The following is a 10,481-nucleotide window of genomic DNA, read 5'->3' on the forward strand; positions in this document are numbered from 1 at the left end:
CTTGTTCTGCTGGGGGACATCAACACTCACGTGGGTAATGACAGTGAGACCTGGAGGGGGTGTGGTTGGGAGGAACGGCCCCCCTGATCTGAACCCGTGTGGTGTTCTGTTGTTGACTTCCGTGCTCGTCATGGATTGTCCATAACGAACATGATGTTCAGACATAAGGGTGTCCATATGTTCTCTTGGCACCAGGACACCCTAGGTCGCAGTTCAATGATCGACTTTGTTGTTGTTTCATCTGATCTGCGGTTGTATGTCTTGGACACTTAGGTGATTAGAACTTCAAACATGTTCCGGGGGAGGTGGAGGACATTGAGTCCAAGTGAGCTATGTTCTGTGCCTCCATTGTTGAGGTGGCTTATCGGAGCTGTGGCTGCAAGGTAGTTTGTGCCTGTCATGGTGTCAACCCTAGAACCCGCTGGCGGACACTGGTGGTGAGGGATGCTGTCAGGCTGAAGAAGGAGTCTTATCGGGCCTTTTTGGCCTGTGGGACTCCAAAAGCAGCTGACAGGTACTGGCAGTCCAAGCGGCACGCAGCTCGGGTGGTCGCTGAGGCATGGGAGGAGTTCAGAGAGGCCGTGGAGAAAGACTTCCACACGGCTTCGAGGCGATTCTGGTCCACCATCTGGCATCTCAAGAGGGGAAAGCAGTGCGGCACCAACATTGTTTATAGTGGGGGTGGTGTGCTTCTCACCTCCACTCGGGACGTCATGGGTCAGTGGGCGGAATACTTCGAAGACCTCGTCAATCACACCAGCATGTCTTCCATCGAGGAGGCAGAGCCTGGGGACTTTGGGTCGGGCTTTCCAATCTCCAGTGCTGAGGTCACTGAGGTGGTTAAAAAGCTCCTTGGTGGCAAGGCTCCGGTGGTGGATGAGATTTGCCCGGAGTTCCTTAAGGCTCTGGATTTTGTAGGGTTGTGTTGGGTAACGCGACTCTGCTATATTGCGTGGACATCGGGGCAGTTACCCTGGATTGGCAAACCAGGATTTACCGATCGATCTACGTTCCTACCCTCATCTATGGTCACGAGCTTTGGGTAGTGACTGAAAGAATGAGATCGTGAATACAAGCGGCTGAAATGAGTTTTCTCTGCAGGGTGTCTGGGCTCTCCCTTAAAGATAGGGTGAGAAGCTCGGTCATCCAGGAGGGACTCAGAGTAGAGCCGCTGCTTCTCCACGTCGAGAGGAGCCAGTTGAGGGGGCTCAGGCATCTGATTAGGATGCCTCCTGGACGCCTCCCTGGTGAGGTTTTCTGGGCATGACCCACCAGAAGGAGGCCCAAAGGAAGAACCAGGACATGCTGGAGGGACTATGTTTCTCAGCTGGCCTGGGAATGCCTTGGGATTTCCCCGGAGGAGCTGGCCCAAGTGGCTGGGGATAGGGAAGTCTGCGTTTTCCTGCTTAGGCTGCTATGCCCGCGACCGGATGGATGGATGGATGGATGGATGGATGGATGGATGGATGGATGGATGGATGGATGGATGGATGGATGGATATGATCTTAGTCTAAAACTCTGGCTTTAAAATTTCCATTTTATGAAGAACATTTGATTCAATCCCTTATTAAGATTACTAAACTGCATAAAATGTACAAGTTTGTCAAGACTGTTGACTGGTTTTACTATCATTTGTCAATAAATGTTCAGTATTTCTGTTGTCTTATTAAATCAGAGCCAAAGGTGACTGGAAACGTCCCAGTGCTTGTGGAACTGGTTTCCCTCCAGGCTAACTTTCAAGCTCTATTTTGATGTTCAACAAACAAGTCTTCTCTCTGTTGATCAGCTCACATCTGTTCACAGTGCTCTGACTAGTGTTTGACTTTGCCAATTGATTCATCAAGTTATTTTCTGATGAGTTTCCTGACAGCTGATTATCTCGCTGATAGCTCTGCCTTACGGTCACACCGTGTACTGAGTCTGAGTGGATGCAGCACTCTGTCTTTTAAAAAGGTGTAAGAACTAAAATGTCCCAAGGTGTTTCAAAGAGGCTGCTCTGGAGAGTTCACCGTCTACAGAAACATGGCTAAACAGTCAGTATTTTACCATCAAGTATTAAACAAGACACAGAGAAAATTAAAGGCTTAACATTCCTTAAAAAATGAAACTAAGATCATCTCATGTTGAGAAATTGGTTCTGGCCATTTTGGTTAAACCTTGAAAATAATTTTATCCTCATTCTCATGCAATATCATGAGAATGAGGATATGTGTTGTAAAAGACTAAGCTACAATCACAACAAATTTTTGCTTAATATCTGTAAACCTGTCTGAATTACAGCCATTTTTGTGTTGGGTAATACTGATTAGCTGTAGCAGTCATCCTGAATGTGGTTGGCTCCAAAACTTAACCAATTGTAGTTGTACATCGAATGATTACTTTCTGCAAGTTTCATTAAATTTTGTCCAGTGGTTCATGAGATTTTTTTGGTAAGAGACAGACACAAGCACAAAAACCTTATGTTGGAAAGGCAATTCTTTTGTGTTTCTAAACGTGTGTGAAACTGTGGGTCGAAAGAAGACTACTGCCACCTGCTGGTCAAAGAGGGGAATAACAGATCACACACCCAACAAAAGTATTCCGCTCTCAACAGAATGTGTGTACGCCTGTGTTCACCAGCACTACTTTCATAACATTATCTTACAGTAAAACAGTAAACTGCCTCCTCTTTCTCACCCTTCCTCCGCCACACTCGATGCCAAACACATTAATATTTACATGAACTACTTTAACGACACAGTTCCAGTTAAACCAGCCTGCTGACTGTTTCACTTTAACATTTACACCAAAGGTTCTCCAACATCAAAACAACAGCCCGGTTCTGTCTGAGAGGGATGTTCTCTTCCCTCTTATACTCAATTAATAAGTTTTTGTTTTCCTGTCAGAATCATTTGGGCAGCATTTGGACAGTTGAATTCAGTGGCCTATTTTTCCCTACAAATTACAAAAACCTAAAAAGTGAAATCAATGAAACCATTGCTCCTGCGTCATATTTTCAACAAGGTTTTAAACAACAAATGAGCAGAATTGTCCCTGAAAATACATTTATTATCACCCACCACTGAAGGCAAAGGTGAAGCATTAAGGTCTATGTGTGAGTTTATCTTTACCGTTAGCAAAGTATTTCATGAATCACTGAACAGATTTTTTTTGAAGCTCTCAGAAAGTAATCATGTGATAAACATCTACAACTGACTAACCTTTGGAGTCCACACAATTCAAAATGGTCATCACAGCTAATCAACCTTAGCCTACACAAAAATCGTTACATAATAAGTAAATTGTACATATATTTGGGGTGAAAGTAGCTGGGAGTCACTCACAACATACGCTCCAAGCACTAACAGATCATGTGAGATATTCTAAAACCATACTAGATTGTGTCTAATGTTATTTTCAAGGTTTGACCAAATTGGCTATACTATAACTCCATCATGAAGCTGTCCCCTCACAACAAGGAGGCCCCAGGTTCACCTCCCAGCTTTTCTCTATGAAGTTTACATATTCTCCTCATTCACACATGGACTTTCTCCAGGTACTCCAGCTTTCTCCCACAGACCAAAAACAAATGCATGTTAGGTTCATTGGTAACTCTTAATTGTCCCTATGTGTGAGTAAGAGCGTGAATGGTTGTTTGTCTCTGTGTGTCCTTGTGATGGACTGGAGACCTGTCCAGGGTGTCCCCTGCCTCTCACATAGTGACTTCTGGAGATAGGTACCAGCTGCCCCACAACCCATAAAGCAAAAAGTGGGTAAAGTAAATGGATGGATTTAACTCCATCATTTCTTAACATAAGATGATCTTAGAATGAAAGGCGATGGGAGATATGACTTTCTTCAAGAAATGCTAGGCCATTAATTTGGATTCTACTTTGTTTTTTTAATTTTTACTTTTTTCCATCTAAATCCATGGGGAGAAGATTATATTTGTATTGACTGTAAAATAACTGTAAACAGTCCATAATTTGTCTTTTTTTTAACATAATCATATTAATTTCAGTTAATCTGCTCCACATTTCTTCCTGTCATGGTGTTTCTATTCTTATAGTCTCTCCTGGTGGATAAATGATAACTTTAATCCTAAAGGAAGAGAGGATGAAGCGAATGAAATGATCATAAACTGCATTTACTAAAAAAAAAAATGAGCAACCACAAAAATGTTCTTTAGTAAAATAATGATTAGAATATTTTTATAAACATTAAAACCATGAAATGACAAACTTTGGAGCACACATCTTGTGAGTGAGCTGAGAATTTATTTTTAATCACCAAGAAACATGAATGTTTTTTTTTTTATTATGAAGGCAAACAAGCCTAGTTGCCTTCAGTTTAAAGAGATATTTCATCTACTTTGCAGGGGGGTTCTGTGTAAAAGTCACAAGGAATTGATATCTTACCTGTTGCAGCTTTTTGAACCACTTCTGTTTGGAAAAGCATAGCTTAATTCTGACAGGGGAAATGCCGGTTTATTCATTAATTTCACCACCTCCTACTTGATGGCTTCCATTTCACACTCAGCAGGAGCTTCTTCATACTCCTGCACTGACCATCTAACCACCAGCTAATATATATCTTTATTGGAGCCACATCAACCCTTGATATATACAGATATTCTATACCAATTATTGTAACCTTTAATTAAAGAAGCATTTCTTAAAATAATACATATAGCCCATAGACTTGCATCCCAAAGTTTTAAACAAAGATGCGTGATCTATTAGAGCTCAAGGGTGTGCAATACATAGTTAGATAATAACTCCCACACCAAATTTAGCTCTATATCTGTAAAATTAACTGGGTTATAGCTACTTTTGTGCTTACTAAGATCGATTAGCTTTAGTGGCCCTTTGGAATCAAGTTATTTCAAAGTTAATTAGGTTGTAGATGTACGCCCAGTGACTACTTTGAAGGTTTCATTCAAATCTATCCAGTTCTTCCAGAGATATTTTGCTAACAAACAAACACACACATGCATACAAACACACAGTCAACTGCATGACCACTTGCCTTTCATGATGGCAGGCAAAGAAATCATGTGTTTGGTACAACTGCTTCAAAAGTAATAGATTTTTTTTTGTCAATTACAACAAAGTGTTCAAATGTTTGCACAGAGTCAATAAAATCTAATTATTATTGCAGATTATAGTGATAGAATTAAAGATTATTGATAGATAGATATATATTGCCCACTGCCAAAAGCAATAAAAAAAGCAATAATGTTTTCCCCACATCTGGGTTCATGCTTGTTTGTCTGTCTGTTTGCAGTGTATTATCTCATAAACCAGAGAACAGATTTATTTTAAAGATACTCTCAAAAGGTTATCACTAGATGTACAACTGGTTAACTTTATGCAAACAACAAAATGACTATACTGTACCTCAGTCATTCTGACAGATACCGAGTTTGGTGTGGTTGTAGCTGAGAGTGATTATCCATGTCCATGACATTATCCAAGTTTTTATGCATTTATGACATTATTTTTATTTTTTCAGAACAGTAAGGCTAAACATGCCATCAGCAATCACTTTTAAAGTTCATTTGATTTCCATGGATCTTCTCAAACCCCACACTTTCTGTGTTGCTTCATGAAGTCCCAACCCTAACTTTAGGAACTACTGTTCTAGAGGCACTGCAACCAGAAAACCCACATGCAGAATAATTGTGAGGATTTGGGTTTTGCCCGCCTCGCGGGCATTGCCTCTAACCTCCTCCTCAACAGGTGTTGCCGATTCCAGTGACGAGCAGTTCCGGTATTTAAACCCTTGGCTGATTCCAGATCTTTGCTGGAGCATCTTGCCTCTTTGGTTAGAATCCCAGCCACCAGATTCTACCGTCCATGTTCCGCAGCTACGTTCATTTTTGTTTTTTTGTACTTTGCTTCTCGCTTCAGGTTATTGGTTCTGAATTTTGGCCTATTGGGACTTACCTTCTGCTCCTTAGACTACTCACCTGTTTGGACTACAGACATCTTACTTCTTGGACCACTCCTGGATTGCGACTACACTTCTGGACCTCGTTCACCCTCCAAAACCTGTAAGAAAGAACACTCAATTACTCCTTGCACAAGTCTGAAAGAATATTTACTAAGACCAAGATCAGAACCCGAGACTCACCTTGCTCCTCTCCTGTTTTCCAGATCCTCCTGACCGTGCACTGTAAATACTTGTCACCTGTAAATAAAACAACTTACCTTTACTTTGTCTCTGCGTCTGGTTTTGGTTCTGCTCCTTAGGGCTAAACTCTGGACTATGTCAATAATAGATTAAAAAACTGTCCTTCCTACTAAAATCAGACCCTCCCACATGATTCCCCCCACCATAAATTAAAATCTAGGCCTAAAAATATTCAAATGAATTACAAGAAGGCAGCCGACTGCCCCTTCTCATACAGGAACATCTTACCACCTGTCTGACTGTCTTTGTTACCGGCAGCCCTGAGCTGACTGGAAGCTCTCACATCTCTCAGCCATCTGAGCTCTTTCTTCAGTCCCAGGGTGTTTCTCTTCTCACTAATTAAAAACCTGTTACCCATCAGTTCCTCTCCGTCTCATCCAATCCCATAATACATGCTTCTCAAAGCTTACGGTTGTGTGCTCTATACAGTGGGAACTGTGTAAGATGTAAAAATGACAGACATTTTGAACTGTTTTCTCCTGTGTGTAGGTTGCCAAGGCGAGTACAGAGACCTGTGGCAGCTGCCCTCTTTTTATAGCCTCAAAATTATGGGTGTGAAGTGACCAATGATGAAAAAGTTTGAAGTAGCAGAAGTACAACTTAACCCAGAGCCAACAGGACTGATAGGCTAACAGACTCATAGCTCAACTGAACACAGAACAAAGTAGATTAACACGGTCTCAAAACAACTCAAATCTTCAAAGTTATGTCACGCTTTGTGCAAATGCTATTAATCAAACCATTACATCACCAACAGTTACACATCACACAATTATTTCAGAAGAATTATGATGAAATCTTTTCTTAATTTGACCCCAGGCTGCACTAGAAGTGCTAAAGTTACCTCTTGTTGCTATTTGTGCAAGCAAATAACCACAGAATTCTATGCAAACGAGAGAAATTGCCATTTCTGTGAAAATGTGGAGTGAATGTCGAGCACTGAATGACTTTGCTAAAATTTGCTGAAGAAGCTGAGTTGTTGAAGCTAAAAAAGCAGAAGAGTAGCTGAAAGCTAAAAGAAGCAAACACTTGACAAAAGTAGCTAAATGTTAGTTAAATCCTAAAGTAGGGAAATGCTAGCTAAAAGCTAAATATAGCAAAAGGCTTGCTAAAAGCTGCAAAGGGCTACCTAAAAGCTAACGCAGCAAAAGGTAAATGCTAAAAGTAGCAAAAGACTGGGTAAATTTACAAATATCAAAAGACTAGCTAAAACTAGCAGAAGACAAACTAAAAGTATCAACAGACAGTTTTAGCTAAAAGTAGCATAAGAAGATAAAGTGTCATGTGGTGGGGTGAACATGGGTGACCAACTTTCTGTTGACCGTATTAAAGAATCCTGATGGAAATACCATAGCACGATGATAAGAAACGCAACACCAAGCAAAGTAAGTGTTTTGATCGTCTTAAGCCTGTGAAATGGAGCAATGAAGTCCACAGTGAAAAAGATTCACAAGTCTTCAGTACACACCCATGTCTTAGCCTGCTGCGGCGTTTGGTAAGTTGTTTAAAATATATTTTTTCGCCGCAATACATGCTGAAGCAGATTTTAAAGAGAACAAAACAATGCTTTGTATGAATTGAAGAAATCAAAATGTACAGTGTCTCTTAAATATTCACCCCCTTGAATGTTTTATTTTATTATTGCTGTTATAATTCAATCATTAGACAAGAGTTGGCCAAACTCTATAAACTCATATTAACGCTGTAGTAGAGGTTTAATCTGAATTTTCTTCAACAGTGTCTTTCTGTTTGTCCCTCTCACATAAAGCTCAGATTGGTGAAGAACCTGATCACCAGGTGTTATCTGTACAGTCTCTCCATCTGACCTGCTGAAGCTTGGAGCTCCTTCAGAGAGCTCCCAGGTGTCTTGGTGGTCTCTCTCTCTTTCCTCCTTCTTCACAGTCACTCAGTTTGTGAGGACAGCCTGCTCTTGGTAGATTTACACATGTCCCATATTCCTTCTATCTCCTGATGATGGATCTAACAGAACTCCTGGGGATGTTTAAGGCCTTGGAAATCCCTTGGTAATCCCTTGGTATCCATCCCCCTGACTTTACTTTTTAATATTCTTGTCTCTGAGTTGAATTTGGACAGTCACTTTAAAGGGGGTGAATATTTATGCAAGCACTTATTTAAATGGTATTTCTCTGTAGAAATTTGCTTTCACTTTATCATTGAAGAGGGTTTTGTTGACATTTTTTAATCAAAAAGGCCAAATTTTATTGACCATGACATATTTATATAAATAAAAGGGTAAAACATTCAAGGAGGGTGAATATTTTTACTAGGCAATGTTTTTCAATGTTGTCCCACACTGACATTCCCAAATGTTGGCAAGTATGTATGTATAAAGGTTACAAAAATCAAATGTCATATCACCCATCTCCTAAGTGAGCGGAATGTTTTGATACTGTATATGAATGGCTGAAACAGCACAAACTATGAGGATATAGTTAGATCACAATAATGTAGGAAAAAATAAAAAACAGGAAAATCATAATGAATCAGCTTTTACACAATAGGCCTGTTTTTAGAAATTGACAGCAGTTTAAAGGTATATAAAACAGAAACATTGAATGCATCCCTGTGAAATTCTGGAAGTTGAAGCTGTTTTAAGACAGCAGCAACCTACTTTAATCTTGGCCTTGCTCAGACTAGCAATTAGCTTGTCAATTTGATCAGACTTAAACTCTGTTTTTCCAAACTGAGGTCGTTCAAAGAGTTATCTACAACAGGTAAGTTATTAACTGTTCGTAATCTTATGGCAAGCTCACTTCAAAATATCTGAAATATCCCTTTGTTCAACAAGGAAACCCGATGTCTCTCACAGCTGGCAGAGAATAATCAAGACAAGCATTTATGAACAAAACTATAGGGATTCATTAAAAAAGGTAAATCCCCTGAAAAAGAAAGAGGCCAGATTTCACTTCACAAAGTCATCCAAACAGAACTTGAGAGCAGGTGTAATCCCATTATAAATTAAAGTGAGCATTTCTTGAAGGAATGCATATCAACCGCTGCCTTTCATGCCCGAGTTTCAGACTAAAGATCATCCTATGTTGAGTAATAATTGGCATATAGCCGTTTTGGTCAAACTTTGAAAATAAAGTTATGTGCGATCTTGTGATATTGGGACATCTTGCATGATCTGTTAGCTCTTGAAGTGTGTGTGTTGAGAATGACTCTCAGCTACTACCACACCAAATTTTAGCTCAATATCTGCAAAGTTTACTGAATTAAAGACATTTGTGCAGACTGAGGTTGATTAGCTGTGGCAGCCATCTTGACTTAGGTTGACTTCAAAGCCTAATCAGATGTAGCTGTACATTCAATGAATACTTTCTGGACATTTCAATAAAAATTGTCCAGTGATTCATGGGATGGTTTTGCTAACAGGCAGACACACAAACAAGGGCAAAAACACCATCACTCCACCTTTCGCATTTCAGTGGAGGGTGATAAAAAGCAAAGACAAACTCCAGACAAACCCCCCCAAACTAACACACAAAGCTGCAGATGAAAACAATGCTGTACAGAATGAGTCTGTTTTCTGTTTTCAGATTCACCGTGACGCATCCCAACTCCCTGATGTTTCAAGGTTCAAATGTGCCATGAACCTTAACTGTCAAAGCAAAGAGTCTTGTCTGGTGCAGAACATCCTGGACTGCTAGTTAATCAGCTGAGATCTGTCTGGTTGAGTTGGACCAGTCTGAACAACAACCAGGAGCTGAGGGGTATGCGGTGAGGAGCAGCAACCTCTGCTGACACCTAGTGGTTTAAAACTTGATCATATTCAGAAGGACGAGGGATTTTTACAAAAAAAAAAAATCCAACAAATTCTTAAAGATATAATCTCTGGGTTCTCTGTGCATGTTGTACATGCTGAGTCGGCATCCACACTATTGTTTTCCTGTTTATAGTTTCTTTTGTGCATTTTGCAATCAAACTACTTCCACTTACGTTGTGCTATTTTAAAAATTCAAAACGTTCAGGTGGACAGGGACTAGTGCACTCTGACTTTTATACTTTTCTAAATTTATTTGAAACATTCCCCAGAGAAATACATTGAGATCTTTTAGTTTTTCAAAATGTTCTCTTCAAAATCTCCTTCAGCTACTTGCACTATGTTTGTCTTCTCATGCTATTTTAGTTCTAGCAACCATTTTGCTACTTTTAGCTAAGATTTTACTACTTTTAACCCTCTGGGGTCTAGGGTGAAACTGGACGTTTTTTGGACTATTTTAAATTTGCTTTATATTTCACCCTAAAAGTGGTTTAACCTGCCATGTTTGGAGTCATTTTTTTT

Source organism: Kryptolebias marmoratus, linkage group LG13, assembly GCF_001649575.2.
Source record: "Kryptolebias marmoratus isolate JLee-2015 linkage group LG13, ASM164957v2, whole genome shotgun sequence".
NCBI classification, from domain to species: domain Eukaryota; kingdom Metazoa; phylum Chordata; class Actinopteri; order Cyprinodontiformes; family Rivulidae; genus Kryptolebias; species Kryptolebias marmoratus.